The 6,024-nt window shown below is 42.8% G+C and overlaps 1 pseudogene; it reads right to left on the reverse strand.

Moving 5' to 3' along the window:
* Nucleotides 1-719: 719 nt before the first annotated feature.
* Nucleotides 720-5,166, reverse strand: LOC139549826 (olfactory receptor 11A1-like; annotated as a pseudogene).
* Between the last annotated feature and the right edge of the window lie 858 nt (nucleotides 5,167-6,024).

Genomic DNA, 6,024 nt, shown 5'->3' on the forward strand with positions numbered 1-6,024 from the left:
TTGTGTCGATGAACACCCCCCACATTCATACCCTCTGCACTCCTCCACTGGAAGAGAATACAGATTATTGCAAATCCTCTGTTGATGACTGGGTTCTTTCTTGTATGAAGTTGCTGTTGAATTGCTCTGTCATTATTATTATTATTATTATTATTGTATGAGGTATTCTTGTTGGGGTGAACCCTGTGCTGTGATGTGGGTTTTATAGGGTGTGTATTCTCTTTTCTCTCCGCTGGCTATCTGGTAAACAGGCTACACTCTAGGCAGTCTCTTCTGCTGATGTGTGTGGGTCTGGTAGTGGTACTCTCTCTGTTCTACTCTTTTCCTTTCGGCATGGTTGATACCTGCCTGGCGCCCGAACAAAATCTTTCTTTACCCCTCTCTAATAAATACCGCTACAACCAGACCCGGAGAGCTGGAGGTGGAGAGAGACATATCTGCACTCTGGACTGTGGTGAGACAACTTCAACAGGATTAAAAGCAGGAGAGGATCAGACTGCTGGAGGAGAGGGAGGGGGGGGGGGGGTGGCGTGTGACAGAGAACAACCCATTAGAGAGGTGGCCACCCCCGCAGAGAAGGCAGCAGAACAGCCCACCTCAGCTCCCAACAAAAGTCTCGAAACCACAGCAGAACAGTCCACCCCATACCATGACCATCTCGACATCACAGTGGGACAGACAAATGAAGAACCCCAATCCCAGGGGATCGCACCCCCCTGTCAGCCACCCTGATAACCCTCCTGACAACCCCCCCACACCCACTGAGGACATACACAAGCCACAGATTATACTCCTTATGGACTCAAACGAGAAATATATACAAGAAAAAAAAACACAGTGTGTCTAAACTCTGGTGTCCAAACACCAAGCGCGCCCTAGACCTTCTGTCTGAGGACCAACTAGGTTCACCTAGCCACATAATAATACACACAGGCACAAATGACCTGAGAGCACAGCAGGAAATGGTGGCCACAGCACTCAAGGGAGTGATTGAAAAAGCTTATTCTACTTTCCCCAATGCATAAGTGGTTATATCCACCCTGCTACCACGAAAAGACTTCCACCCTGCTACCATACAGCGGTTAAACGCAAGTATTTCCCGTGACTGTGCCTCAAAACCAAATGTTTACCTGGCCCACCACTCCACCCTGGACTTGAACAGCCTTTATGACCAGGTCCACCTATACAAGGCAGCAGTGCCCACCTTTGCCAGGACCCTAAAGAACATCACTCTCAAACACAGCCCCACCACTTCACGCAGCAGCAACAGATCAAAAGACACCCCGCCCAGAACAGCGAGACACTCTCCCAGACCTACAGGAGCCCCCACCCCCCCGGACCTGCACATAGAGGACCCACGTTGAGAGGACCTACATCCAGACCACAACACCACCAGCCACATCCACATCCACACCCCCATCCCAACCAATCAACACCCCCAAGTCAACCATGTCCACACCCCATTTAGGCCCCCTCAGATCAGACCTATGCCCCTCCTGCCCACCCCATGCACCCCACCCCTGCAAAGAGGGCCTCAACAGGGAAGTTACACATATGCCTAGGCCGTGAGTAGGCAAACATGCCCAACCCCCACTCTTACACTAGCCCAAGTCAATGGCATGTACCAGATGCTCAGCAGGCTCTGCTCACACTTACTGGCCTGAGGCCAAACCACACAACCAACAACATTGGACACTTTATGGAACACAAAGCCTTCACTATCTCATCCTGTAATATCGAAGGCCTGAGGTCATCTGCCTTTGGCCTAAAGAGCAGGAACCTGAACTTCATCAAAGAAATCAGAAATACAGACATTGTCATCCTACAAGAAACATGGTATAGAGGAGAGGGACCCACTGGTTGCCCTCAAGGTTACAGAGAGCTGGTAGTCCCATCCACCAAACTACCAGGTGTGAAACAGGAAAGGGACTTCGGGGGTATGCTACTTTGATATAGAGCAGACCTAACTCACTCCATTAAATTAATCAAAACAGGAACATTTTACATTTGGCTAGAAATTCAAAAGGAAATTATCTTAACAGAAAAATGTCCTCCTGCTTGCTCCCTATATCCCCCACTAGAATCCCCATACTTTAATGAAGATAGCTTCTCCATCCTGAAGGGGGAAATCAATAATTTCCAGGCCCAGGGACATGTACTAGTCTGTGGCGACCTAAATGCCAGAACTGGACAAGAACCTGACACCCTCAGCACACAGGGGGACAAACACCTACCTGGAAGTGACAGCATTCCCTCCCCAATATGCCCCCCTAGGCACAACTATGACAACATAACCAACAAAAACAGGTCACAACTCCTGCAGCTCTGTCGCACGCTGGATATGTACATAGTCAATGGTAGACTTCGAGGGGACTCCAATGGCTCCTATAGCTCATCTCTTGGCAGTAGTACTGTAGACTACTTTATCACTGACCTCAACCCAGAGTCTCTCAGAGCATTCACAGTCAGCCCACTGACACTCCTATCAGATCACAGCAAAATCACAGTCTACCTGAACAGAGTAATACTCAATCATGAGGTATCAAAGCCAAAGGAATTGAGTAATATTAAGAAATGCTATAGATGGAAGGAATGTAGTGTGGAAACCTACCAAAAAAACTTTTATACAGGTAACGAGTTCAAACAGGTGCAGTTAATACAGGTAATGAGTGGAGAACAGGAGGGCTTCTTAAAGAAAAACTAACAGGTCTGTGAGAGCCGGAATTCTTACTGGTTGGTAGGTGATCAAATACTTATGTCATGCAATAAAATGCGAATTAATTACTTAAAAATCATACAATGTGATTTTCTGGATTTTTTTTAAAATTCCGTCTCTCACAGTTGAAGTGTACCTATGATAAAAATTACAGACCTCTACATGCATTGTAAGTAGGAAAACCTGCAAAATCGGCAGTGTATCAAATACTTGTTCTCCCCACTGTACCTTGGGCAAAACATCAGCGGCACAAGTAACTTCCACAAAGCTGTGAACAATCTGAGAGACAAGGCAAGAAGGGCATTCTATGAAATCAAAAGGAACATCAAATGTGACATACCAATTAGGATCTGGCTAAAAAATACTTGAATCAGTTATAGAACCCATTGACCTTTATGGTTGTGAGGTCTGGGGTCCGCTCACCAACCAAGAATTCCCAAAATGGGACAAACACCAAATTGAGAATTCTGCAAAAATATCCTCAGTGTACAACGTAAACCACCAAATAATGCGTGCAGAGCAGAATTAGGCTGATACCCGCTAATAATCAAAATCCAGAAAAGAGCCGTTAAATTCTACAACCAAATAAAAGGAAGTGTTTCCCAAACCTTCCATAACAAAGCCATCACCTACAGAGAGATGAACCTGGAGAACAGTCCCCTAAGCAAGTTGGTCCTGGGGCTCTGTTCACAAACACAAACAGACCCCACAGAGCCCCAGGACAGCAACACAATTAAACCCAACCAAATCATGGGAAAATACAAAATAATTACTTGACACATTGGAAAGAATGAACAAAAAAACAGCAAACTAGAATTCTATTTGGCTCTAAACAGAGAGTACACAGTGGCAGAGTACCTGAGCACTGTGACTGACCCAAACTGACGGAAAGCTCTGACTATGTACAAACTCAGTGATCATAGCCTTGCTATTGAGAAAGCCCGCCGTAGGCAGACCGGGCTCTCGAGAAGACAGGCAATGTGCACACAGCCCACAAAATGAGGTGAAAACTGAGCTGCACTTACTAACCTCCTAGCAAATGTATGACCATATTAGAGACACAGATCTACAAAGAACTCGGGGAAAAAACGATTTTGATAAACTCCCAAATCTACTGGGTGAAATACCACAGTGTGCATCACAGCAGCAAGATTTGTGACCTATTGCCACAAGAAAAGGGCAACCAGTGAAGAACAAACATCATTGTAAATATAACCCATATTTATCTTTATTTATTTTCCCTTTTGTACTTTAACCATTTGTACATCGTTACAACACTGTATATATACATAATATGACATTTGTAATGTCTTTATTCTTTTGGAACTTTTGTGAGTGTAATGTTTACTGTTCATTTTTTATTTCACTTTTGTATATTATCTACTTCACTTGCTTTGGCAATGTTAACATATGTTTCCCATGCAAATAAAGCCCATTGAATTGAATTGAGAGAATGGGGGTTTTATGATCCTCACCCAACAGGGCAACAAGACCTACAGGTAGTATGTATTTACAAGCCTGTCTGATTTTAGCCATCCTAACTCCATACACAATAGGGTTCAAAAGTGGCTGGCACATCACAAATTAAAAAATCAAAATCAAAAAGTACACTGACAACATAGTATGAAGTACAGTTGGAACATTTCTCATAGGCCAATCAAATCTACTCTGGAGCAGATTTAAGAAACAGCCGAAAGAGAAGTTGAGCAGCGAGGCCAGGTGAGGAGTACAGGTGCTGAAAGCTTTCTGTCTGGTCTCAATGGAAGATTTCAAACAAATAGACAGAATCTTAATATAAGAAAACAAAATAGTAATTAAAGGGACGGCGACAGACAAAACAACACCGTAGAGTCCATAGATGTTATTAACTGTTGTGTCTGAAGTTGAACAAGCAAGTTTCACTACCAGGTAGTTGTCACAGTACACTTTGTCTATAACGTTCCCACACAATTTCAAACGAATAGTTAAAGACTGTGTTATGATGAATTTTACAAAAGAGTACAACCATATTATACAAACTAAAATACACACCCTGTTGGGTGTCATGAGGACATTATACTGTAGTGGATAACATATAGCAAGGTACCTGTCATAGGACATGGCTGATAAATTGCTGAATTCAATAGTATGTGTATATATGTGTACATACAAAACATCTGTAGGTAACAGTACACAGTGGAAACTGAATGGGCATCTGAAACCAAATGAGTCATAAGAGCAGGAAACAAAACAGTGCTCCCATACAACTCATTCACAAACAAACTGCACAGAAACAGATACATGGGTTCATGAAGGCTTCTCTCCATACATATAACCACAATAAGCACTGTGTTCGTAAAAACTATGGAGACGTATAACACAGTTATTATAATGAAATAGAAGTACTTTAAGTGTCCACTGTCACTATATCCAGCTAGCATAAATGGCGTGAATTGTGTTGAGTTCTCCATTTTCCTAATAGTACCTATAGAAATATTTGTAGATATATTTGGTTCACAAGACAAGGGTAACAGTGTCTATCAGGTGAAACTATCTCTTATTGATATCTCACAATTCCTTCATTCTTAGATTTGCCATCGATTACCAAGACTCTTTGCATGATTGCCACGGTATTACTCTTCAAAGTGTTTAATCCCATAGGCATCCCAATAGAAAAACATTGTTACCTGTGGCTGCAATGGACATTGAGTAGTCTATAGAGCAAACTTCATTCATCCCTAGTGTAGTTCAATAATATGAATATATTGAATAACAAATACAATTGACGCAATGTCTCAGCTACCAGTCTTTACTTCTCTGCTACACTTACAAACACTCCCATCATAGTGTGTGAATCAAACAGGAGGCTAGTCGTGCAGACCCATACGGTGGTAAAACTCCCAGGGATAAGTCATATATACATCTCCCCACCAGACCATGGATCAACCCCTGTGTCCACCCATCTCACTCTTTCTCCCACTTGCCTGTCTCCCCCTCTGATGTCCTTACTGTCTGAATATAAAAAGTACAAAAAACACCTAAAACAACAAAAACAGGATTTAAGTCTAAAAAAGGATGTAAGTCCGGATCACCTGGTATCTTTCTCCAGACTGCCGTGGTGTAGACATAGGCATATTGTATGTTCTGTGTCAGTGGGCTATTCCACATAAACTACTGTCACATCACTGACCTTTTATACCTTAAAAAAAATAAAACATTATGCAGCAGTTTGTTTACTCAAACTTCAATGCACTCATGGTCGATCCCCATTTTCCTTAGATCTGTTCAAGTTTGTTTATTATATACACATGATGTACGTGGAGTACACA

Source organism: Salvelinus alpinus, chromosome 22 (genome assembly GCF_045679555.1).
Source record: "Salvelinus alpinus chromosome 22, SLU_Salpinus.1, whole genome shotgun sequence".
NCBI classification, from domain to species: Eukaryota; Metazoa; Chordata; class Actinopteri; order Salmoniformes; family Salmonidae; genus Salvelinus; species Salvelinus alpinus.